This window comes from Argiope bruennichi, chromosome 2, assembly GCF_947563725.1.
Source record: "Argiope bruennichi chromosome 2, qqArgBrue1.1, whole genome shotgun sequence".
NCBI lineage: Eukaryota > Metazoa > Arthropoda > Arachnida > Araneae > Araneidae > Argiope > Argiope bruennichi.
In genome coordinates this window covers 141,467,093-141,494,551 of record NC_079152.1, presented here as the reverse complement: position 1 = coordinate 141,494,551, position 27,459 = coordinate 141,467,093, and the positions used below count along the sequence as shown (strand labels likewise).

General features: G+C 27.6%; 1 protein-coding gene across 15 annotated transcripts in view; it reads left to right on the top strand.

The window, feature by feature from the left end:
• Positions 1-27,459, top strand: part of LOC129962049 (tyrosine-protein phosphatase Lar-like) — a 648,630-nt gene that overhangs the window by 255,732 nt on the left and 365,439 nt on the right. The gene's annotated exons all lie outside the window — the stretch shown is intronic.

The following is a 27,459-nucleotide window of genomic DNA, read 5'->3' as shown; positions in this document are numbered from 1 at the left end:
TGAGCTTCGAGTACTAGAATTTTACCTTCTTTTTTGTAGAAGTATATATCATCTATCAGTAAAATTCTTTCCTAATTACTTAAGAAGTGAAATTAAGTATATATAAACATTAATTTAAAATTTTTAGATTTATAAAGTTTTTCTGGGAGTATTAATAGTAATAATGGAAATATCCTGGGGCTTTAAATATGAACTTTTTTCTCATTTTCGTCAATTTCAAAAAATAGGCATTCTATGATTTATTTTTTAAGGCTATGGCATCTTGGGTAGATATAGCATTTTAGCTCCTGGCACAGAATTGTTGACATTTCTGAAACATTATATGTAAATGCAATTAATGAATGTATAATGTGACAAGAATCAACTTATTGATTCTTAGATATGCGAAATTTAAAATGTCAGAAGCACAGCGTTTTTAAAGTAATTTCTTCTTCTTAATATGTAAATGAATTGTCCGTGAAAATTACAGCATTAATTGTAATTATTTTTTAATTAGCCATTTTCTTGTCATCACCTTAGTAATTGCTAAGAAAAAAATATTTTTCTTAACTATGCTGAAAATAAACGATTGTGATTTATAAGATTTTTTTTTTTTTTTTCATTTTTTCATAAACTTAATTTTTTTATTAGCATTAGTTTTTTCATTTAGCAACTGAAGGCACATTATTTATACGAAAGACGGAATTTATCTGTATTAGCTTTGTTTTATTTTATTGGGTTTTTTTCGCAAAAATATGCTAAATACAATTAAATTGAATTTATTTTTTTAATTTTAGCATTTTTTAATAGTATCTTTTTTTTAATACCGTTTTAAGTTTATACTCAGCGTATTTATTTCAATTTTGAAAATTTTTAATCTTTTAGAGGTAGTAAAGTGTTTAAAAAAATCAGTTTATATGTATGTTTTTTTTCCATTTATGTAACTTATTGCTTAGCAATTTCATTAATGAATTTGATAGTAATTGAAATTAATTTAGAAGAAAAAGTAAGAAGAAAGGAAAATTCATATTTCGAATATTATAAAAAAAATTATTATAAAATTATATTATAATTACATTATTATATATAAAAGTATTATATTATATTATAAAAATATTATAAAATTTAATGCAATTTTAATTTAATTTAGTATTTTAATATAGATAAAACAAAAGAAGCCTAATTTTTATTATTTGATTTAAGTCAACGAGACATAATTTATTTCTTCAGCATTATCTACGTTTTTTTTTTAATAGATGGATATAAAATTAAAACAAGAAAACAACATTATATTCAGTACTATCTAAAAAGAATGCCACTGCCTAAAGAAAAAAAAAAAACTTGCCTGAACAATTTCTGTTTGTTGTTAAAATACGTGTTCATATCTGTCGTCTGTTATTTTTGCGTCTGACGAAAATCAAACTTCAGGGAATTTCAACAAATAATTTCTTTTCTTTCGTGTTGCAGTCTCGGAGCGATTTGCTTCTGATATCGATAACACTGAATGTCTCAGAATGAAAAAGAAGAAAGACGAAGAAGAAAAAATATCTTCCACTTTTTAGATCAGAAATAAGGATATAAAATTTTCTTTTTCAACTATTCTTTGTGTCATACAGAAGATATAAAAAAAAAATAGTTTCGACAGTGTTTGTTTTTGATTTGCGTTTGTGTCTCAGGCTCTGTGAGTTAATATGCCTTGTATATTGATTCTGTTTGTGCGAAATGCTGTCCGACGAATTTGAATGTCTATGCCAACCCTAAGAACTCAGAACCAATGATGATGCGTATAATACAGCGGATTGTAAAAATAATATTGGTATGCAATATCGGCAGGAACTAAGAATTTTGTACCCGTGGAATGCGGGAAATTGCTATTCACCAAAGGAAGTTCAGGGGAAAATAAAAGCTTTGGAATACATGAGATTTCTATTTTGAAAATTATTTTTCTTTAACTTATCTAAATGCATGTTTCCAGTTGAGGTGTTTTACTTTATAAAATAATATTATTTTAACATTCTTGTGGAATTTTCCACGTCCTAATCAATTTCTGTGCTGGTTTTACAAATGTCTTAATAGATTTTAGTTATTTATAGTTTTTTTTTTCTTTTAGTTTATAATTTGTGTTGGCACATTATTTTTTGCCTTATTAGATTTACCATGATTTGGTGAATGGGGGGGGATTAATATATTTTAATTTCTAAACTGAAATATGAAAGTATAATAATGTTTCAGGGCTTGCTTCTCTTACCTAATATTTTTCTTAATTATAGCAACGATAATACGTACAAAAAATGTATGTTATATCTTCGAAACGCGCGTGTTTGTAAATGCATCAAATAAAACAATGAATGATTAAAGATTTAAACAAAAATTTAAAATAAAAGGAATCCGAAGTCACATTCCCGTTCTTCAAAGCCTATTGGTTAGCTCTAGGATTACCGATCTTTATTATATCCAAATAGACTGATTTTTAACTTTATTTGTGTTATATACGGGCAGTGTTATTTGTTATTTATTACATGAAACGTTTTAATTAATTTATTATTGTATTTAGCATTATGATTTATTTATTCTTCATCTTGGCTTCGAAACTTTGAAAATTTTCAACATAAAAACTTTGATATTTTTAGATTTTAGTCTTCAACTCATTCCTTTGTAAATTTTTTGCTTGCAGCAAAACTATAGCGAAATTGTTTTTAATGTTATACTTACTATAAGATTTAAATAATTCTCAAAAGTAAAGATCTAAAAATCATTTTATTGAGCGGCATTTTAATCGTTATAAAAAATCGATACTATTCGCATTCCTTTTCAATAACTGTGCTAAATATGAATTTTAATCACGGGGAAGTACAATATGTGGAATGGAATTTCTTTGAGTGTGTAAGTAGAATATATCCAATGTAATAATGTAGTATCATGGCTTTTGATGTAGCTGAATTCAATATGTATTGTCAGCTTCATATATAACAATCTATTTGCTTAACACTTAAACCTGTGCTATTGATAATAATATTCCATGCAAGCATTATTATCACTGACAATATGCGTTTGTTCAAGTCTTGTTAGCTAGCTGGCATATGTATCAAATAACACAGCTGAAACGTATAGGAGAGAGCGCCTAATATTATTGAATATTGGACACTGATTGCAAGGATTCTCAAACTGTGGACCGCGAATCAATTTTTGATGGATGGCGCAAGATCTTTATGTATAGGAATCTTTCCATTATTTTCAAAAATATGAGATGAGCTTAAAATTTTCATCAAGTCATCATTTTTGATAAAATTAGTTGTGTAGAGTAACGAGACGCTTTGTAACTTCATTATGAGGAAGATGAAAATAATAGACGAGTTTCAGGAACAGTTATTTAATTATTTTCTAAGTTCCGCATTTCACAAGACAAAACGAACACGAAAATACACGACACTCTCTTAGAATACAATCTCATAATGACCCCCAAAGAAGGGTCATGGGAAATATACCTTGTTGTTAATAAGGTAACGCCATCTGTTATATTAAAAGAGAAGGTTGTAGAGTTTTGTAACCGCTGCAGTTATATGTAATAAGAAGTGTCCTTTCTTTCACAAAAGTTTTCATTTTTCATTATTTCTTTCACAAAAGTTTTCATTTAAAATTTCTTTCAGAAAAAACTTGTTCTGGAAAAAATATTCAATGTGAGGGGGTCAATGTTTGGGGATGAAATGGATCGTTATAGACTTATCTCTAAAAAAGTGGCACGCAACGTTCAAAAACTTGGCAATCTTTTTTTTTTTTTTACACAGTACTATTATATAAAAAAAATTTAATTATTGTTCCAAGGCATATTGTATGATATTTCATTTCTTTAATCTTCAAACATTTTTGATATTTTTTAATTCTGTTTGTTTATTTCTTTTATTTCTACATAGTATTCAATCTTACTTTTTTACAGTCAGTTCGTTATAAAAATTAAAGTTATGTCAAAAAATCATGCAAAAATTCTAAATTATAAATAAGTTTTGCTTCTGTATTTTTATAATGATATCGCTGGCCATACACCATATTATATGTAAATCACCTTGTTTGAATGCGTATTGTAAAAGAGCTATCGCAAGTTTTGAACTGTATTAAATGGAAATTGTATTATAAAAATGATTTATCGCCAAAGGGCTTATTTTATTCCACAAATATTTAAACCATGTTGCCAAAATGTCGTTTTATAGGAGGTCTATTACAGTTTTCTGTCACGCTTTTTATGACATTTCTATTATTTGAAATCTATGTTATAAAAAGATTGATTGTGGATCTTATTATATGTAAATCATGTTATGTGTTAATGAATTGTTTATCATTGTGTCATTATTCTTTCAGTTTTAATATTATAGCGGTTACATAACCCTACTATTTTCTCTTTTGATACAGCAGATGACGTTACCTTATTAACATCAAGATATATTTCCCATGATCCTTCTTGAGGTTCATTATTAGATGGTATTCTAAGTGAGCGTCGTGTATTTTCGTGTTCTTTTTGTATTTTGAAATGTGGAACTTAGAAAATAATTAAATAACTGTTCTTGAAACTCCTCTATTATTTTCATCTATCTCATAATGAAATTGCAAAGAGTATCTATCGCCCCTCTACAGTTTTTTGATTATTTAAACATACTTTGTAACTGCCACTGAACAGCTGCATAAATGCTTAGGATAAAAATATAGCTATCTTTTAAAGAGAAACTGCGGAAGTTTTAATCAAATAGAAATGTAGAACACAACTTCTCGTTGAAAACAAAAATATTATTAGGATTTTAATGCACCTGTTCTTGTGCTTTCAGCTCCACGCGAACTGGAGAAAAGTTACACGATTTTCATTTTACAAACGCATCGTAATACTTATGATTTTTTTTAATGCTTTCCATTTCTCATCTTTGAGCATCAGCGACGCTGCATCTTTCTGCGTACGTCATTGCTTTCTACGGTAGCAGCAACAGGTTTGGCTTTATAATAGCTATAAACATGATGAAATTACCGCTCGAGTTGAGAAGGAATGACTCTACATGATGTTTGAGTATAGTGATTTGACTTTTTCCTCAAGGTCGTTGAGGCTTGAGGTGGAGGTGTACGTGCAAAGGAACGAGTTTCAAAGACGTTCTAAAAACAATAACAGGAAACTTCATGAAAGGGAGAGGAACCATTCCATAGTTTACGTCAGACGATTGTTCTCTGTCTGCAGACGATCATTAAACAGGTAAGAGAAACAAGAAAAGGACGGAGGAATAGGCCTCTTTTCCCGCCCTTTTCTGATCTTGTTCTAAAACGAGATGGCAAAGGGATGTTATTCATACTAATTTGTTTCTTTGTAAAAGAATAACACATCCAAAAAAAAAAATTCGGGGGCTGGGAGGATATAGGAAAAGGAAATTATAATTTTAGATATATAAAGCGGTTTTTGTTTGTAACAAACTTAACTAATAATTAACATCAAGATATATTTCCCATGATCCTTCTTGAGGTTCATTATTAGATGGTATTCTAAGTGAGTATAAGTGAGTAAGTGTAACAATATATAAAACTTAACTAATATAGATTTTTTCACATCATATATTTAGTATATTTCGATTATTATCAACTTGTAACTATGTGGGAAAATAAAAGAAACTATACAAAAAAAATGGAAAGAAAATTTTATAAAAATAAATGAAATAATAATAATAATAAAATGATGATAAATGGAAAAATAAATTTAAAAATCCCAAGTTTGAGTGGTTTCCCAAAAACTTTCCCGCATACTCTCTTATAAATTTGTCACGCCAGACAATGTCTTGCATGGCATTGGTGTATAATAGTTACAAAATATTGACTTTTGGCGTGAATTTCGCACTTTTACTGAATCTATTGTGTTATCCTTGGCTAGTTATTTGGCGATGAATCCCTACCATGCAGTTAATAGTATTCGAAAATCGAATTTGTGCTTTAGACAAGTTTTTCTCTACAAATTGAAACTTAGATTTGACACAAAGTTGTAGCCACAAAATTCCATACCAAATTTGATATATTTAAGTCAATGTGTTTTTAATGACCGCGCTTACCTGTTTCTGCAAATACAGATCGACAAACAATCAAACCATTATGGGATTTGACTCAAAATTTGGCAGGTGCCTACACTATAGCTGCTAAATCTTTTCACCGAATTTTATGTGTCTAGCTCTCTTTGTTTTGTAATTAACTAGTTAACTTATATTCGAACAGACGGACTTCCTCTAGACAGATTTTACTCAAAATTTGATAGAAATCTGCAAATGTAAAAGACCTGTGAAAGACCGTATCCCAAATTTCAACATTCTAACTGTAAACGTTTTTGAGTTATCTTTAGCACAAGCAGACAGATAGACGGACATTTTCCAAAAATGTGTATCTGAAGCGTGCAGATTCTTCAAAATCTCGAGTTCGATTTTTTTTATGATGACTCTACTTTCTCCACACTACGTATACGAGAAAGTAAAAATGGGCAGATGACTATGTAAATAATGTAAAAGGCATTTCTACTTTAATAAAATTATGAAAATTCATTAGTAATGAAAATTTTATTCAAAATCATATGAGAATTTCGGTCCTACTTTTATTCCTACAGATTATTCCATGCAGTAGATTTCTAACCCATTCCATTTATCATTTTGCTGTCATAGTCCCTTTTTATTCTAAAATCTTACAAATGAAGTATTAAAGGAAATTGTAAAGGTATTTATTTCATTTCACCCTAGCAGCAGTATTCTTTATTTACAATTGGTCAATATTTTACCATTTATTACTTATTCAAAGATAGTTAATGACTACAGAGAGTGTTTATAAATTTTTACACTGATTTCGGAGTTATTTAATTCATTTCTAAAGCGTTTAAACTATTTATTAAATATTTGATCCGATAGCTTTTGCTTTCTGGACAATAAAACTATCAGCGATCATCGTGATTTCCATGACAGAAGGACTTTTCGTAAAAATTCTACGGGTATTGATCTCCATTCCACTTCCAAAATCCATCAATCAATGGTGAATTTGCTCTTATAAAGAGTTCGTTTCGACATACTGAAGGCAAATAGTCCATAGATGACACATCAGGGAATTTCTTAACAATATATTGAATATGTATCAGCAAACCTTCTCTTGACAGTACATTGATTTGATTTTATTTTTCTCTCTTCTGATTTTTAATGACCAGTATAAGGGAACGCCGTCAACAGTCATAAACCTTTTGACTGATCTTTCTTTGCATTGACAGAATCAGATGTGTGCATTTTTTTCAGTCGATTTCTATTGTAAATAGATTTTTGTTACATTGAGGCCACAATGTATTTCCATTTATTTCCTGTTAAATAGTTTTTAGAGTGTTATAAACTATTTTGTATTCAATAACGTGCCTCGGCAAAAGCTTGTGAATGTTATGTCTTTTTAGCTTCTAAATTTTGGAATTATTATTTTATTTATTACTGTTACAGTTTATTTTAAAGACATGATCAGTAACTGATTCATGCGTTCAAATTTTCTCGAACTGTTAACTATTTCATTTTAGAGGTTTAATATAATAATAATAATTAATTCTATAAATATTTTTATTAATAATCATTTGTATAATAATAATTTCTTTTCATTTGTATATATTATTAATTTTACGAGGTTTTTTTTATTTTTTATTTATAAGTTTTCGAGTCTGTCGTCTGTGTAGAAGTAATGGTTGATGGTTTTGTCTCTTCCCATTTTGCCTATTAATAATGTTTTTTATTTTACATTTATAATTTTAATTCTGTAATTTCACAACTTTTTGAATGATTGAAAAGGAATTTTCTCTTCAAAAAGTACAAAAACATATTCTTCAATCACAACTTTATTTCATGCGACATTTTAATAGAGAAATAAATTTAAAATTAGTAGAAAATATTCCTTATTTTATATAATAAGCTAACGTCAGACATTTTTATTCTAAAACATTTAATTTTTAAAATTCTTTCACGAAATTGTTCAAGTTATAATTAAATATCCCCTTTAGAAGCTAGCGATATATATATATATATATATATATATATATATATATATATATATATATATATATATATATATATATATATATATATATATATATATATATATATATATATATATATATATATATATATATATATATACGTGGGATTTATTTTAGTAAAACATTAAAAAATGAAATAAAAAATTTAAAAGAAAAATTTGTTATTACAGTAATAGATAAATCAGCAAATAATTTCTGTTTAATTTGTAAATATTATTATAAAGAACTTTTAATTAATGAATATAACTCTAATGCAACTTATATGTTAAAGAACACCGGAAAAAAGGAATTAGATAAAAGAATGCTAGCTTTTGCAAAAAAAACCAAAACTAAGACTTGCTCTCTTAACTATCCTTATTTATTCCCAACAGTTAAATTTCATAAAAATCCATTAAAATTAAGATTCGTAACCTGTAGCACTGGTAGTTATAATTACTATACGGGTAAACATTTCTTTAAATACTTAAAAATTATCCTGGACAAAATAAAAAATGAAGACAACTTTATTATTTCTAGTAACAAAGAAGTATTGGATTTTCTTAAAGATAACAACATTAATAAACTTAATACTTTTGATTTCGAAAATTTATACACTAATCTACCTCATGAAAAATTAATAAAGGTCTGCACTTTTATATATGACGAATATTTAAATGAAAATATCATTCCTAAAAGTAACTGGCTTGAGTTATGTAATTTTAATATTACTGAAAATTACGTGTTTAATGGTATTAATTTTTATAAACAAGTCAAGGGCATTCCAATGGGGACAGCTTTCTCAAGTGCTTTAGCTAATATTTTCCTGCATTACTATGAGAAAAAAAATAATTAAATATAATTTAATAAACGGGTGGAGATATATTGATGACCTACTTTTGATTAACTTCGACAATACTAATATTATTACTAATTGCTATCCAAAAGATTTAATTCTAAAAGATACAAATATAAATCAACTTGAGGCTACCTTTCTGGATTTAAAATCGAAATTGCTAATGATAAAACAATAGTTGGTATATACGATAAAAGGGATGATTTCAACTTTAAAATAACAAAACTATGTAACTACCATTCCAATCTAAACTCTAAAATTTTCAAAAATCTAATTTTCTCACAAGTTAACAGGATCAAAAGGGTTTGCAATAATAAAAATTCTTATATTGAAGCATCAAATATCCTCCTTAAAAATTTAATTAAAAATGATTTTCCTAGAAATTACTGTAATGTCAATTTTTTAATTAAACAAGGTATGGTTTGGGATTAATCTTTTGGCTTAAATAAAAATAGAAATTTACTTGCATATTGGATCACTCAATAGATGGCGCTGGGTGCCTACCTCTGTTTACATAATTTAACCGTTAACTTTCAAAAACAGGAAATCACAATCGATTGTTTAAAGTTTCATTCACTGTTGGAAGGTATGTTCTGGCCTTTTTGTTTTTAATTTTAATTTTAATGCTGTTTTTGTTTTTATTGTTATTGTTTTCATTGTATTTTTACTTTGTGGTTTTTTTCTAATTTGTTATTTTGTATTTCCTTTCTGTTAAAATGGTATATCTCTTGAGCATAATTTCGGGGGATTTTCGGGTCACGAGGAATCATTATTAGACTTAATGTCTGTATGTCCTCACAGAAAAAATCCCTTTATTTGAATCCCTGCCTGAGGGTGACCCTTGAAAAAGTCTTCAGGCCGGATTCTTTTTTAATATTTTTTAATAATTTTTTTTGGTTTAATTTTTATTTGATTTTGTTTTTCCTATTAACTTGATTCTAATACTTTTGTATATATATATATATATATATATAATTTCTTAGGAATATATATATTTATGACGAAATTTTAAAAAATATATTTAATTCTCATAAATAATTTTTCTAAGAAATTATATTTGTTAGAATTATTTTCCATTAAAATTAGTAAAAACTTTGAAAAAGCGAAATTTTGAAAACTAATTTAATAAATAATTTTGATTGATATTGTATACAGAGTTAGCTTTATCGAGAAGATGTAAGATTATGAAATGCGATCATAAATATGTCCAAGATTTTTATTAAAAATCATATTCAAAATCATACTTAGAACATTATTTTCTTTAATCAAAGTCCTCAACGCGGAAAAATAAAAGAAACAACCGAAAGAATCGCCAAATAAGAGTAGACAGCCAAAAAGGAAATAGAAATGAAAATGTCAGTAAAATGAAATTGAAATTTGGAAATAAAAAGAGGTATATAATATAAATTTCGTTCTTCTGTAATGAAGTTTGAAGTTGTTGGGTTTCGATGTCAGTTTAAATGAAAAATTGAAGGAAAAATATATCTGAAATCTTTTGATGTTGAAAATAAGTTTATTCTAGAATATACGGGGGAAAGGGGGATTCCTGTATGGAATTGCAAATGAAAGCGGTTCTTAAAAAGTTGGTTGAATTTGTTATCTTTGAAATGCGTTTGCTTTCATAAATAAGTTTTTAAGAAGTTCAGATACAAACCTGAAGAAAGAAAATCCGTTAAAAAGTAGAGAAGATTTTTTTTAAATAAACTTCTTTTAAGACTGGACAAAGCATAGTCTTCTTTATACTTATTTAAAAGGATTACAAAAGACAGTTTAATTTTTCCCTGTATCATAAAAAATCACGTATTTTACAAACAATTCATTTAAAATTTAAAAGGTTATTATTTAAAAATTATAAAGTTATTATTATTAAATTGACCCTTCCATTTTTTCCTCAAAATATATTATTCTATTTGTAATTTTTGTGGCATACCTACCTCTTCATATCTTTGATAAGATTTACATTTGCCTAGATAGATCAAAATGAAGTATGTATTCAATTATCTGTTATTGAATATAAATTGAATTAAATTCTTGCATGACTTTAGTTTCAAAATTAATCCGGCATTCTTTTTAATGCATATTTTTATAAAGTTCTATATTTATAATTTGAACAAAAAAAATCATATTTTTTAAAATATAAATTATATTTTTTTAAATTATATATTTTAAAACTTTGGTATTATCATTATTTTTTTTATTATTTTAATTCTTTATTTATGTATTCATTTAAAATAGAACTGTATGTATAATTAATAGCAACTATTTAAAAGCTTATTGTATGTAAATTATCTATTTAGACTTCACATATTATGCGATCATTGTACGCTTTCTTTACTAAGCCTAACAATGATTTAAAAAAAAAAAAATGCGGGAGAGGTGGAAAACCTCAACTGATTTTCAAACGATTTCTCCATTTATTACCAGATGTTTTGATATTAAACTGTTTTAACTACAACCGTTAAAAATAAATCATGCGGAAAAATGACAGAGAAGGACACACTGGGGAAAAATCTCGAGGAAAATATGAGCAGATGTTTACCCGTTGAAAACTAACTGAAGAGCTCTTTTGGAATAACTTAACGCATGATTTAACGAAACCGGTTAAAATATTAATAAATGACAATGAAAGGACAATAAACATCTGTCATATATTTCCTGTTCTAGGAAGAATGTGCGGGGGATTTTATTATGAATGGTGTCTTAAGGAAAGATTACTGCTTTATAAAACTGTTTTATGATTCTATGCTTTGATGCAAAAAAAGTTGTAATTTCCTTTGTTTATTAGTGTTGAAATTTTCGTAAATTTTCCTAGGATAATTGTTTTCTATAAAAATTAACAACAAAAAAAATGAATTGCCCTGTATATTTTGTCAGGAATTGTCGCTTCAGCAAATATTCATATATATCATTTATATTTCAATGCTGTCATGGTAACAATTTACTGACGTTTTATGTTATTGCGCATTAGCAGGAACTCATAGTGCTTTGTATAATAATACGAATAGGTTTGTTTTCTGAGTGAACCTTCATTTAGTAGACATTCTGATTCATTATACGTAACAAATTAAGTTCTTAAAGGCTACTCATTTGGTTGGAATAAATACATATTTGTGAATGGAATTATTATAAATTGTAATTAATCCATTTTTAAACATAACTATTTCTGTATTGAGTAAATGTAATGAGATAAAATTAAATTATAATTGAAATTATTTTTCATGAGATTTTAAAACCACAAATTTAAATTATTTATTCATAAATGATGGCATTTAATTTATAAGTTAGAAGCTTTGAATCAACCAATTGGTTTTGAATCAACCATTTGGTTTTGAAAAGTAATAATTTTTTTATGAATCTGCAACTTATAAACACAAAGCGCTGCAGACGCTTCCAGAATAAATGCTGTGAAATTAACGTTTGTTTGTCATTTTGTTTTGATCAGTAACTATGGGAATTTTAAATTTAAACTATGCATTTGAGATTTGTTTTCTGATTTTAAAAAAAATGCGCATTTTGTGATTTTAGATTAGAAATACTACTAAATTATGTAAAAAGTTTTTTTACAGCCCAATTTGAAATGAATTTGAAAATTATGTATGTTTATTCAAATGTTTGGAATCTGAAATTGTAATGATTACAATAGAGATTAAAATTCTTGTCATTTCCTTTCCCTATGTACATATTTTATGTATATTTAAATTATTTTTGTGAGCTGCAAATTACCGGCATTGCATTTTCAATTTCATTTTTGCTTTTTTCGTAGTTGTTAGTATATCAAAAAATACGTAATTATTTAATTTTCGAATGTAAACTGCATTTCTAAATATGAAAGCTCTTTAATATGAATATTTTCCTTATTATTATTTTTAAAAATGAAAATGTACAGCGACATTTTACATTTTTTTTTATTTGTTTAAAATGTACTAGTTTTAATGGTAAATTTAAATTTTTATGTATCCATTGTTAAAATCTGATAATCTGCTCCTGAAGGGAGATTTTCAAATAATAATAATAACATAATTTAATAATAATAACTCCTCAATTTTTTTATTAATTGTTATTTACTTTACAAAAATTAAACATAATTTTGTGTTGACAGAATTGTTTTTTTCTTATATAATATAATTAATATAAGTATTACAATTTGTTCTATGATTTCAAAAGAAATTTAAATTATAGAATTGTTTAAGTAATATTTAAGTGAATCAGGCATTGTCTAAAAAATTCAAGTAATTGAAGTAATCTTGTGATCTTTTCATGTTTGCGTCAATTGTACGCTTGACAATTTAACATTTTTTTTATAGTTTGATAGTTAATAAAAGAATATATTAGTTACATTTTACTTAAATTTTCAATTTATTTGAATAAAAATTTGTTATTAAACATTTAAAGGATTTGAGTTAACTTATTTTTGGTAAAGTTCTAAATTTAAAACTTATTTTAAAACGTCAGTTTCCCTGTATTTCATGCGTTTATTTCTATCATACGTGACTACTATTGAAAAAAGAGAGAGAGAGAGAGAGAAATATGAAAAAGTACCAATAAAACTTTTAAAACTCAAATTCTGTAAAATGGGTTTTAACATCATTAACATAAGCATGGTACTTGCTCATAAAATTAATTTGATTTTTTAAAGATTAATCAGTTTATTAATAATTAATCAGTTTATTAATAATAATTAGACAGCTCTATTTTTACACTATGGCTATTATTACGGCTCTATTAGACTAACTCTAGACAGCTCTATATTATAATATATACTAACTATAATGTATATAACTATATCATACTAACTATATTATACTTCAGTTTTATGAATAAATGTCTTATTTTAAATTTTGAATATGTGAAATTCATAAAAATAAAAAATATAAAAACATAAAATAGTACTGAATATAATTTAATTATTTTAAAGTTATACATTATTTTGCTAGCAAAAAATAATTTTAAATTAAATAATTTAATTGTTTTGGAATGATACTTGACAAAATTTGTAAATCGTATTCATTGTGTTGTTAAATTTCTGTGAAATTTAAAAATAAACTCCGAATGAATTTTATTCTTTACTTTAAATTGTTTGAATTGTTCATTTACGGCACTACTTTCTTACAAAAAAAGGATGCTTAATTTATTTAAAGAACTTATATTTTGAAATAACAAAAAATATATTAATGCTCTTTTAATCATTAAAATATTTTTCGAAACGAATACATTCATATTTTTGATATTTTTAATTATATAATATATTTTCTTAGACTCTGATTACCATAATTTCCTTATGAATAATATAAAAATAATTTCAATGTGATTTTTCAAACCATCGTATTGCTACACTACAATATTATCGATGTTTATTATGTTTTTGATTTTATCAATGGTAAATAGATGGCAGCACGAACAACATACGCTTTCATTTTTTCGAATTTCGGAACTTTGAAATGGGATGTCATATACTTAAGAAAATGACATGAGCTTCACTTAAAATTCATCTATCATCTTTATTATTAATGTAATGAAAGTTAAAATGGATTTTTTTTTCTAACCCTTAAACTTACCATTTAGTGCAAAATACAACTTACATGAAATTTTTTTTCTATAGTTTATTTTGTTTTGAATATTTCTAAAAAATAAATTCTACATAATTTGAATTAGTGTGAGAAAAATATTGCAGATTTTCTAAAATCACTTCGATAGATTCCCCCTCCCCTCCCTGAACCGGCCATTTCACAATTTCAAGTTGGAAATATTAATTATTGTCTACGATAGATGGCAGCACGATATTGTTTCTTCTGCAGTATCAACCTCGAATTATAAGTCGGTGTTATTTCTGTTTTTCAGTTAAAATTCAAATGTTGAAAAATGTCTAAATCTTACATTTCCTTTATTTTTGGAAATATTGAATTTTTGCTTGCTTGTTCTTCACTTTTATCCAGCTTAATCCACTTCACAGTTACTTTTAACTTCGTAGTTCCTTCCTTTAAATCGCTATTCAACCCTATTTGCACAGAATGACAACAAAAAAATAATAATTAAAAAAAATGTCTTGCATTTTGAGTATGAAATGGCACTGCAAAGATATTATACTGTATCTAGTGTTAATAGAGAGCAAATACGTAGTGAGCATAAGAACCACTGCTGTATGAACCATACTTTTCTAAAAGCACATAATACTGTACAGTTTTAATATCTTCGCGATGCTATATAACATTAGAATATCAAATAACTTCGTAGAGATATAATGTGCTAATAGAATTATTGTTCTTATTTAAGCCATCGTTGTTAAGATGAACAAATAAAAGTGGCTTACTAAATTATTATCAGAAGTATCTGAAAACTGAAATCGGATAATCAAATAGGCAAATGTATAGGGATCTCTTAACTTTAAAGGCCAGAAGCTTTGATTTTTTTAAATTGTTTCTCCTTAAATTTACCTAATTTAGTACTTTACTATTCAAATTATAATCAAATATCCTTTAAATGTCTGAAAATTATTCTTATTAAGCTGTTTTTCAAGTTTTCAAAGACAGTTACTGCCTTGAAATCAAAACAGCAACCCTGATAAACTTTTTGTTTGACTATTCAGAATGCATAAAAAAGAGTTTTGAAATTTTTGTACCATTTTTTAAAAATTATTTTATGTTTCATAAATTTCTTGGTTTGAAAGCTTGCATTATCTAAGGGACCCTGCAAAACTTAACACAGTCCTGACAGCCAATACTTTTGTCAGTGAGAAATGGAAACTTATATATAATTATGCAGACAATTTTTTGAATGCTATGCTAGAATTTAATTTCTTTTTCGTAACAATTGATTCCTGATCTATAAATTTTTATGTATATATCGCTGGATATTTATTTTAAAATATAACGTTATTAAGAATGTAGTAAAAAAAAGTGAAGATCTTAAGTATATAATCTGGGTATTATTACATAAAAAAAAAACACTATAATGTATTATTTTGTAATAATACTCAATTTGTCGCATGTAAATAATAAATATATTAACAAATTATAAATAAATATTATTATTTTGCGTCTCTAAAAGGAATAAATCAAATTATTGTAAAAATCATAGTTAAAGAAATGACCAGTTAATAACCATTGAATGTTTTATATATATATATATATATATATATATATATTCTGTAATTTTATATAAATGTCCCGCTATAAAAGTTTCACACTGCCAGAATGATGTATTAAAAGAAAAATTTTTTGTTCATTCGTTTAATGATTATTTTTGGCTATTAATTTCACATTGTTAAAATAATGTAATTAATAAGGAATTAATCAAAGGAATAACGATTTCTTATAAAATTATATAATAAATCATTAATTGTTAATGAGCAGTCATAATAATAAACATTACGAATTTTTCTCCATTATTTATAGCATATTCGTCAGTATTAATTTTACATTATTAAGAATGGTGTAACTGCTAACTAATTAATTATAAATTATTATAGTGTAATTCATAACGAATTAATTATAAACTATAATAATGTAGTTAATAATGAATTAATTATGAATTATAATAATGTAATTAATAGCGATTTAATTATAAATTATTATAATGTAGTTAATAATGAATTAATTCTATAAAATTTATACTAATTCGATCATCTAAAGAATAATCCGAATAATGACATTATCTTTAAACGAATTGAATATTTGTGCTTTTATAAATTTAAAATATAAACAAAATAATTTGATTTTTAATTTAAAGTATAAACAAAAAAAATTTTCATGTTATCAAAATGATTCAGTGAATAACGAATTAATCAATTTATCTTTAAATTCTATAGTAAATCGATGGTTGTGTTACGACCATTGGTTTTGAATAGTTATATTTGTTAACGGATTACCTACAATAATTTTATAAAATAGCAACCAATAAAAATTTTACGTTCTCCTGATAGTGAAGTTAACATATTTATTTAACGATAGACAACATCTTTTAAATGACCACATTTATCCAGCTTTAATAAAGATTACAATGTCTTCATTCTCCCAATGTCATGTTTGTCGAAAGAGATCGTTGGACATTAAACCAACGTCATTACCTGCAAAGGTGTTGTAAACCAATTATGGTTTTCCCCGTTTACTTTGCCTGGCTTCTCGTGACAAAATCTAACTATCTCGGAGCATTTTATTGCGGACGAGTTCTTCGCGTGATGAAGTTACTTTACAATGCTTTCCCCCTTTTGACTGGATAAGGTAAAGTTATTGACTGGCCAATAGTAATAAAATGTTTGTATACGGAGACAATTTTATTATGTTGGTTGTCGTGGTCAATTGTAGACTCGTATAAAGGTGATTTGTGGACATTGGGGTTTTATCATCACTAGATAATGGAACTGTTCCTTAATGTTTTGATCTTTCATCTTATACGAACCACGTCGTTTGATCATATCATAATAAAAAGCTATGTTATAAAGGTTTTTTTAACTTTTTTTAAAATGATGATTATGGATTGATATATTATCCATAAATTGTCACGTGCATGATGAAAAACTAATTCAATCTGCAGTATTGGGACTGTATTCGGACTTGCAGATACTGAATTTTACGTGTAGTTAATTCTTAAATAGTTTATGAAAAGATTTTTCAGAATTCTGATTATATTCGGTGTATAAATATGACTCCGGAAGTGACTGAATGAAGGGATTTCTTATTCATTTGGTTCATATTTTTCTATGTGCTATGTTAAGTTTTTGCTAATTTTGTGTAACAGTGTGACAGTGAAGAAAAGCAGTATATCCATCGGAAAAAAGCTGGTCACCAAAAGCAACTAGTTTGAAAATGAAATTATACATTAGAGTGGTAAAAGTAGACTTTTTTTCTTATCAGTGTCTTTAAATTAAATTAAAATATATAAAAATTGTTAAATCTTTCAATAAATCAAAAATGAATTAAATTGAATATTCATCCCGAAAATATGTGATTTATTAAATGAAAATCTTATATGTATATAATACTATGGATATGTTAAATGTTCAACTTTGATATAGTCTTATGCTAGTATTGATTATTTCTGAAAATTGCTTTTAAACTCTAGACAGATTGCAAGTCTATATTAAACTCTAGATTTTCGAATTGCATATGAAATTTATAGAATCAATCGTGTAAACAGTAATCAAATAATTTCTGTATTTGATGTATGAAATATTTTGCTGTTACATTTCTATCTTATTTGAAAACATAATTTTAAATTCGTTTTCAATCAAATACGGTTAGACAGAGATTGAAAAAATGAATATTCTTACAATTTTTTAAAATTTATTTTGAGCTTATCAGTGTTTTTATAAGAAATTATAATTTCAATAAATTATTAAACAGGGAAATCTAGATTTTATTTCTTATAGTTCTGTCTAAGCATATAGTGTATGAATATCTTATTTTAGGTTATGCATGTTTATTGACAAAAAAAAAAAAAAAGAAAGAAACTGTAAAGGGTTTCTTAGGTATTTCTTAGAGATTTCTACTTGTGGAAAACAGGAGAAATGTTTCAGAAAATTCTGTCAAGTACGAATTTTTTTTCCCGAAAATAAGGTTTTAGGAATAATTTTAAACTTTTTAAGTTCTACTTATTTCCAGTTATAACTAGTAGAATTAAGTAGAACTTTTTAAGTTCTACTTATTTCCAGTTCCTTATAAGTTCTACTTATTTCCAAAGACAAGCAAAGATTTACAAGAAAGATGAAGAAAGATATCATTTAAAAACAAAATAAACAATAAAGGCCTGAACCTCCGTGAAACAAACGTATGCGTATATGTAATTTGACATATAAACTCTGGTTGCCTTATGTAACTTTACACTTTGTTTTTGTTTGTTTTCCTGTAAGAAACAATTGTTTGCAAACAATTTCTTCAGGTTCATTTTAGGTATATCTGCTGAACTTGGAAATGATTGCATCACGGCCGAGTTTCCTGTTTTTGTTTCAATAGCTTCTTCCATTCTTATTAAAACAGTTGCCAGTCCAATTTGGCTTCTATATCGAGCGCGAAGTTTTAAAATAATGAAAATAGTAAAAAGAATCTGCTACTAACATTTTCTTTCGTATATGAATTTTTTTTAATATAAATAATTATTTAAAAATTTGGATTAAGCTACTAATTGAAAAAACTTTATTTACCGTAATTAAAATTTACCGTAAAAAAAACCCTACGAATGTAGGCACCGTAATCGTTACTAATAATCTGCCGCCTAGGATAATCCGCGGATTATCTGCTGATTTTTTTTACGACTAAATGTAGCGCTAGCGGATTATACGCCGCCACGAAGAATACGCAAGAAATTACGGTATATGTCTGAAAGAAAAAATAACAAAACGATTGTGGCAGGCATTCTGTAGGAATACAGAAACGAAATTACTGAAATAAAATCCTCAAATTTGTAGTTTTCAAGTCATAGCAATTGAAACTAAGATTTTATATCCTAATTAATACTTTTCTTTGAAGAGAAAGCAGAATGTTCGATTATTTCTAGTGACAGGAAATTAAACGAACAGTATGGGAGTTCTATACATACAAAATAAACCATTAATTATGTTTAATGGCTATATATAAAAATCATTTATCTATATGTAAATAAATAATTGTTTATATTTTCTAAGGTAAGTCTTCTGTAAAATCATATCACTCAATTTTACTCTCGATGTGCCACTTTCTCTATCATCAAGACTATTAAATTACAGACCAAAATGATGAATCTTTTGCTAAACATTTACAAAGTTGTATCATAAAATCCAAAACAAACATCACCAAAAAAAAAAAAAAAAAACCATCGCTGAAATCCAAAATATTAAACCAGTTCGAAGCAAGGCGACATCTTATTTACATTAACCGACTTCGGAAATCACCATTAAAAAAAGGACACTTTCTTTTCCGGTAACCCGTTACAATTCCTCCGCAAAAGGCTGAAAGAAGATCTGACTTGAATATTCCTTTTACCAAAAGATATATCCTATTTCTTAAAACAACCAGCCAAGCAAAGTAACGGCAAACACTTAGTCAAGATACTTACGAATACTACCCACTTTCCTAGACAAGAAAGATACAGTGGGGGAGGACAGGAAAAAAAGGGGGCCAGGCACTACTTTGTCAAAAGCCCTCCGGTTCTTTTCGAACTGTGCAATACTTTCAATGGAAACCCCTGCGGCCCACGGAATAGATGGAAGAGTGCCTCCAGTCGCATGAATATTAAATTAACTGCATTATTTATGACTTCATCAGAGTGCGCTAGACGACATGCCTTAACGACGTAGGCGGCGATATCCTTTGATGGCTAACAAGCCATGACACACCACTATCCTCTACGTGAAATCCCTTTTCCGGCACAAAGTGAGCTAAAAGTATGTAATACAATGAAAGAGAGATTAAACATTATGTACGATGGAGTGCTTTTTTCGTTATTATTTGGCGCTTTTTTGTTCTCGTTCTTCTTAATGCTATTGTTATGTCCGTGGAGATTTGAGCCAATGTGTTTTTGAAACAGGTCCTTGCTTGGCATCGCAATTCCGACTAAATTCTTTTTTTTTTTTTTTTTTTTCACTCCCTCCTTTTTTTTTTTTTTTTTTTTTTCTGTTGTGGAGAAGTTTATTGTAATTAAGGTAAAAACAAAGATGGGATGGTATAGTTAGGTTTGTATTTTTCAAAATAGTATTTAAACAAACTATTATTAGGAATAGTATTTTTTTTATATATATATTTCTTAGAGGTGAAAGAATTTTAATGATTAGCAGAGATTCAATCTAGTTTTTTGAATTTTCATGCTTTCAAGATATGCTGCTACGTTCGGGATGAATTTTTTAAAGAATAATATTAAAGGCTTATATTTTTGAAATTTTGTTTAAAAGAGATCGAAAATACATATGTGAGTTAAAAGCTAAAATTGCTTTAATAATTACAAGAAACATTTTTTTTTTTTTTTTTTTTTTTGGTTAAAAGGATTTATATAGTATAAACTGGCAAGTTTTGAAAGTTTATTAAATGATTTGTTCGAAATTTTGTAGATAAATTAATTAAATGTCTAAGTTCTTGAACTAAGAAATAAACTGCATTTCTATCCAAAATTAAATATGGATTTTTAAAAATAGTATGAAAAATTCTGTGTTTTCCGCTGTATGAAGTATTAAAATAACTCAAAAATCTATTTTAATAAACTGATTGATTATTATGCAATTCAGGGACTGCAGAACATTTTGAGAAATTATTATATAAAATTTGAATAAAAAATAAGCATTGCATTTTAATATCTAAGATCTTTCGTTTGTTTTAAATAAAATTTAGAATTTGAGGAAATAAAATGTTTTAGGATGTTATATTAGCATTTAATAGGATGGTAATAGGACGTTATATTAACATATTAAACACATATATTTAATATAATTATGTCATATTTAAGGTTGTTACATATTATTAATACGTAAATTATGCTTATAAAAATCAATGTAATCTTCTTAAGAATTCACGCAGAACAAAAACTCGAACGGTTATAAATGAGAACTGTTCAAAATTTAAGAATATTGAATGCAAAAATATTCGATATTTTTGCCCAGAGTTGACTTTTCAACGTAATTATTTACCTTAAAGTAAATAACGCTGAATGTTTTTTTAATAATTTTAATATGTGTGGGTTTAATAATTTTAATGTGTGTGCGTTTTTTTTTTTTTTTGTTGTTGTTGTTGTTTTTGACAGAGTACAACTTTATAAAGAAAAAAGAAAATGGTGCTTTTGTGCAAAATACTATTTTTTAAAGATGTCTATTGTTGTGTGTATGCTTTCACTAAATATTTTTAGGGTCATAATTTTTTGATATAGTTGCTTTGATCCAAATATTGCAAGACCGATTTTCCACATGTTCTAAGATTTGTTTCGCCAATTGTAGCAGAAATTAGGAAAATGTATGCTGATTGCATGAATGAATCACATAATATAGTAGTATTGTATCAGATAGGGTAGAATCCGTAATCTAATTTGGAATGCTATTGCCATTGACTCCTTTAATTTATTCATGTGGAATACAACGTTAAAAATCTCTATGAGTGAATTTGTCTATCCTTTTCTATTCGCTAAACTATACAGATACAGATATTGAATGAAAATGCTGATCTGCTGCTATAATACCTGTGATTGGTATCGAAATGCTCAATGCACTCGATGGTATTAAATTCGGAATTAAAATTTTAACTGCTCAAACTGTAAGTTTTTAGAAATGTTTATTAAAAAAATTATGGAAAGAAAATTAGTAATACATTTTATTATAACAGAATAACAATTACAGAGACCCCTCTTGCTTATTTAACAGCTAGTCAAAATTTGTTGATCAGTCTTAATTTATTTGTCAAGTCTTAATTTATTTAATTTTTGCTTTGAGAATTTGATTAATAAGAGAATATAAAATAACTTTTTAAAATGTTTGCTTAGGAAACATGGTTAGTGAGCATGTTTTAACTGTGTTGCCTGTTAAAGTTAATTGTGATGGAAGGGATAGCCATTTAATACTTATTCCTAACCACCAAAATATTTTTTTCTATTACTGCATCTAAACACTGTGAAGAATTGCAAATGACTGTGAAATCTGATACTACTTGCAGTAAAAAAAAAATATTAAGATAGATTGCTTCTAGTATACTGATAATGACTATGGATTAGCAATATTTTTATCATGTATCCCCCTACTCCTCCTTTCTGTTGGTGTTTTTGTTAAAAAAAAATCTCTAACGCCGAGGAAACTTTCGCCTTGTTCTGCAGTCTTAGCAGATCGACCCGTTGCAACATTGTTGGAAAATTCAATTTATTCTTCAGCAATTTTTTTTCTTCTGAACCTGTCATTTATTTCTTTTATAATCTGAAACATTTGATTCTTTTCACCTCAACTCATTTCCTTTATGAAACGTCGGCTTCTTCTTGAAAACACTTTTATAAAAGGACTTTCATCCTTAATGAAAAGTGGTGAAATGATCTCTTATAAAATGAAGTAGAACAATGAACGACCCATGTTGTCTTTTCATTAAACATAAATTAACTAGTATCAAACACTGCAAATATACATAATAAATGAAGCAACCAGAAAAGAATTTAAAAGAAGAAAAAAAAAGTGTCCTCCACTTCAAGATCAAGACCTTAAAGAAAGCGTACTCACCGACAAAGTCGGAAATTAATTTGATCATCTTATAGTCAAAAAGGTCTCCGATATGCATGCGAAGATCATGAGGAGGAGGAAGGAGGTTTGTGCCCATAAACAATAAATAAATTAATTGAATTTAAAAAAAATCAAGGCGAGCGCACCTTGTGTGCTTGTATGTGTGTGTGTTTGGTAATTTTAATCGAGTCATTCGGTCGCTAAAACGCAGACGAAGTAATTAAAGAAGCATTAAACAAATTACCGTAAAGTTACCCTTAATCCTGCGCTGCAGGAAGCAGTAAGGGGAGGCTAGGGGAGGTTCAACAAGGGGTGGCGGAAATACAAAAGAGGGGGGAGGGCGTAAATAAGGGATGCCGGAAATTTTATCGAGTCGCAGCCGGAGGTAGCAAGCGATCTTGGCTTCATCAGGGCTAATCAAAGCCCTGAGTCGAAATTAAATTGAGTCCCCCGGTTCACTCCGATACTCATACATCCCGGTGCGGGAGAGATCACAGAGGAGAATAGATGCTGATGATTTCGCAGGTGGGAGATGAGGGGGGGGGGAGGTCGCTGAAAGGGGTGGTGTTGAAAAGGAGGGGATGCTTTTAGGAGTGCTTTGGAAGTTAGCGCGTCTGCCTGGCTTTTGTCCCTGCCCTTGTGTCTCGGTAGACGCGTGCTGGGGATGGAGCAAGGATTTACGATAGAATTGGACGTTCTGTTCGGAGTTTGTTTGGGGTGTAAATTACAAGCGTAACTGTTGCTCGCTTTTGCCTTTGTTCTGCCGTCTCGTGTGGAGATGAGGTATTCCTGAGGTCACGCCCAAGTTTGTTTCCGTCGGGCAGTTCCAATACAATGAAAAATGAGTTTCCTGTTATTTTAATAGGTGGATAGTTAAACTGTGATGATGCTGATTTGTGTAAATGATGCATTTTCACCTTCCGTAACCTTATATGCACATAACAACGGCAATTGTGAAAAAAAAAAAATCCATTGTTGTTAGGTTTTTTTTTTTTTCCCTTGCATTATATAAAACCGTTTCATTGTAGATTAGAACGAGATTGATATTTTGTATCTGTTGATTTTTATATGTGTTCTCAAAATGCACTGGGCGAAAATTAAAAATATTTTGCTGTATTTCAATTATTATTAGACAATAGGATTTTGATTTATGCGTTTTGCAGGATAGATATTCTTAGGCATTTTAGTAATTATATGCCATCAGCATTAAACGAAATGATCAGACTAATCGCACTCAGCATGCTCCACGAAATCGAGAATTTAATGAAATATATTTTTTATTTACCATTTCGTATAATAAATCAACGTCGATTTCTTTAGCATTTAACATTTGTCTTTACATTATAATCAATTCGTTTTAAGCATTGTGTTGAAAAGCTATTAATTTTTTGCCAATATCTAGTTAAGAAATTTCTTTTTATGTAATGCACGGAAAATAATAAAATAATTGCATCTAAACATGCATGACTACCTTTAATTAATGTCAAGTTGACGAGCAATATGTCTTCGATTATTTTGTCACAAACTCGCCAAAATCTGCCTATAAACATTTTCAAATTCTGTTTTGATTCTTTTGTAATGTAACATTTCAAATAATGCAATGCTTCGTTAAAAAATTAAAGAACCTGAGCATTGCATCAGAGCAGAATGAAAATCTCGCTCTCAGTTCAATTATTTTATTCGTCTAAGTATATTCATGATGAAATAACAGCGGTTGATTTGTATCATATAACACTACTTTCAATCCAATTCACGAGACAAATTTTCATCATCTGATTACAGTTTTTGTTCAGCATAGCTTTCGTCTTTTTTTTCTGTATAGACATCGACGCTAAGAAGACGATACTCAAGTTTCTAATCGTGACTATCCAATAAAACTGTAAAATGATCATCAAGATTAAACTTTTTTTCTAGTGGTAAAGAAATAAAATAAAGCAGTAATTTACAGGTCCGATTCACCACATCATTTAATGCCGTACATTTCATATAATGCATATAGATATATTCATAAATTAGTTGCAAATGGCTGTGAAAAAAAGGTAGGAAAATCCAAATAACTGTACAAAAGGTTATATAATAACTTTGCTGTAAACGTGATTCATCCGGTCATTATGCATAATCACCGCTACACACAATGCACAATCACCAGTTCATTGTCACATTTACCGTAACATATAAAGAAATATAAAGCTACGCCAAAACCAAATAACTGCCTGAAGTTAATGTGAAAGTAAAAAATAAAATCATGATGGAAACAATTGGTCTTCAAATTCACAAATATCTGAATAAAGTTTTAATAAATATTAGGCTCATTTGAATTCAATATTTTAGAACGTTTTTTCCTGTTTGAAAAAATCTTTTTGCTTTGTCACAGGATGGCTATTATTTCTTCGATTTAATATTTATGTTAGCAATCGTTGAATGGTGTCTTTGCATATTTCTTCATTGTATGTAATTGTTAAATATTAAAAAAAAAATACTATTGATTTTGGCGTTCATGTTTTAAAGAAAAGATATCTCTGAAATATTCTATCTGTTAAAAATAAAATAAAATGATGCTTATTCTATTCGAAAAAAAAGCATTATTATCAGCATTCTGAGTGCTATCTATAAATTATAATATTCATCCATGATGCAAATAATCCAAAACGCTCTACGGAGCGGAGCATTAAATCTAGAACTAATAAAAGAGACGCGTAGTTACTTCTTGCTTAGTATATACTCACTAAGAAAGGATTTCGGACATTTTTTATTAGATTTTAAATTATTAAGGATTAATCCAAGATTTTTATCGCTTAAAATTTAAAATTTTCATCTTCAAAAAATTTGGAATATATGATCACAAAAAAGATACTTGTGTACCACTTAAAAATAAAATAAAATAGTTTTCGATCATACCAATATAATAATTTCCTTGCTGTGGCGTTTTCTTTCTTTCATTTAAATACATTTTGTCAAAATGAGTACTAAACACAATGATAAGTAGAAATAAAAGATTATACCACTAAACAAAGCTAAAATATATTTCTTGGTAAACATAATTTTAAAATTATGATTTGAGATTTCGTATAGGAATGTATTTACATTTTTATAAAACATGAGCATTGCATTTTATATGTAAATTCCATCTTATAATTTCCTATTTTTTCTTTGCCTAATAGGTGTCTAATATTTAATTTTATTCAAACCCCTATGCTAGTAAAAATCTGAATTATATTTTCATAAATTTATGCCAATTTTTTATGCATAATATACTTTTTAACCTTAACCTACATTCCTCACGTTATTTTGTATACGAAAAGTCTATTTCCAACTCTTACTGCTACTAAAATAATCCATGTGGAAATTAAAACAGTCACGTACCTTTATACAGCTTAGCTGTGTCACTTGAATCGTGACCACCTGTTGCTGGATTTCATTATAAACAAGAAAAATGTACGGGAATCGGCAGATGTTTCGAATTTGTTAACCAGGTGTTGTATTTCTCAGCACACACTTATTCCTTTCCCTCCTTTCCCTCTCATTCCTAAAGACCGTGGAAAAAGCGCCACCTAGTCATTTAACTACTTTTCGAAAGCGACAGACGAAAGGAAATGTTCGAATTACTTGCACTTCCTGATTGGCCTGGTTAAAATTCTAATTTGTTTAATTTTTGGAGTTGACTTTGTGGTTATGAATAGAAATGCGATTGTTGCATCTGTTTATTATGTTCTTTATAGGCATTTGCAATTGTTCTCTGAGGCTTATAATTTTTGGAATTTCTGATGAATGTTATTGAAAAGATTGTATCTAACTTTTGAAAGCAGTGTCGTCTTATTTATTAAGCTAATTAGGCTGTTGCCTATTAACGACTAAAAATTAGCTATATTATTTTGTTGTGTTATGCTGATCTTATATTAACTTCCAGCCAATAAATTTATTTAATTATAATTTTAAAATGTTAAAAATATGATTCAGACTTGTAATTTAATGTCCATCGTTTTTTTTAATATTACATAAGCGTGAAAGAATAAAACAAAAATATTTTATGCGAATATATATATATATATATATATATATATATATATATATGTTTAAATGTGTGTGTGTGTGTGTGTGTGTGTGTGTGTGTGTGTGTGTGTGTGTGTGTGTGTAAACACAATTATTTCAGCAGTTTCATCGTCGAATAGAAAAGACATTTTTTGTAATTTTAAAACTTCGCTTTTATTCCATCCCGGGAGGCATAATTTATGTACAAGCAAGAAATGACGAGATACGTCAATCTACAGCACAGCACAAGAGCAAAACAGTGCCAAAATATTTTTCCCAGGGGTTTTATACTATGACATTCTGATAGGGATTTCTTTACACGTGTCTATTTAGAAAAGGGAACTATAGGCATCTTTTAATAGAATTTGCCTAGCTAGACAGATTTTTTTTCCTTTCACTTGGAGCGTGTGAAATTGC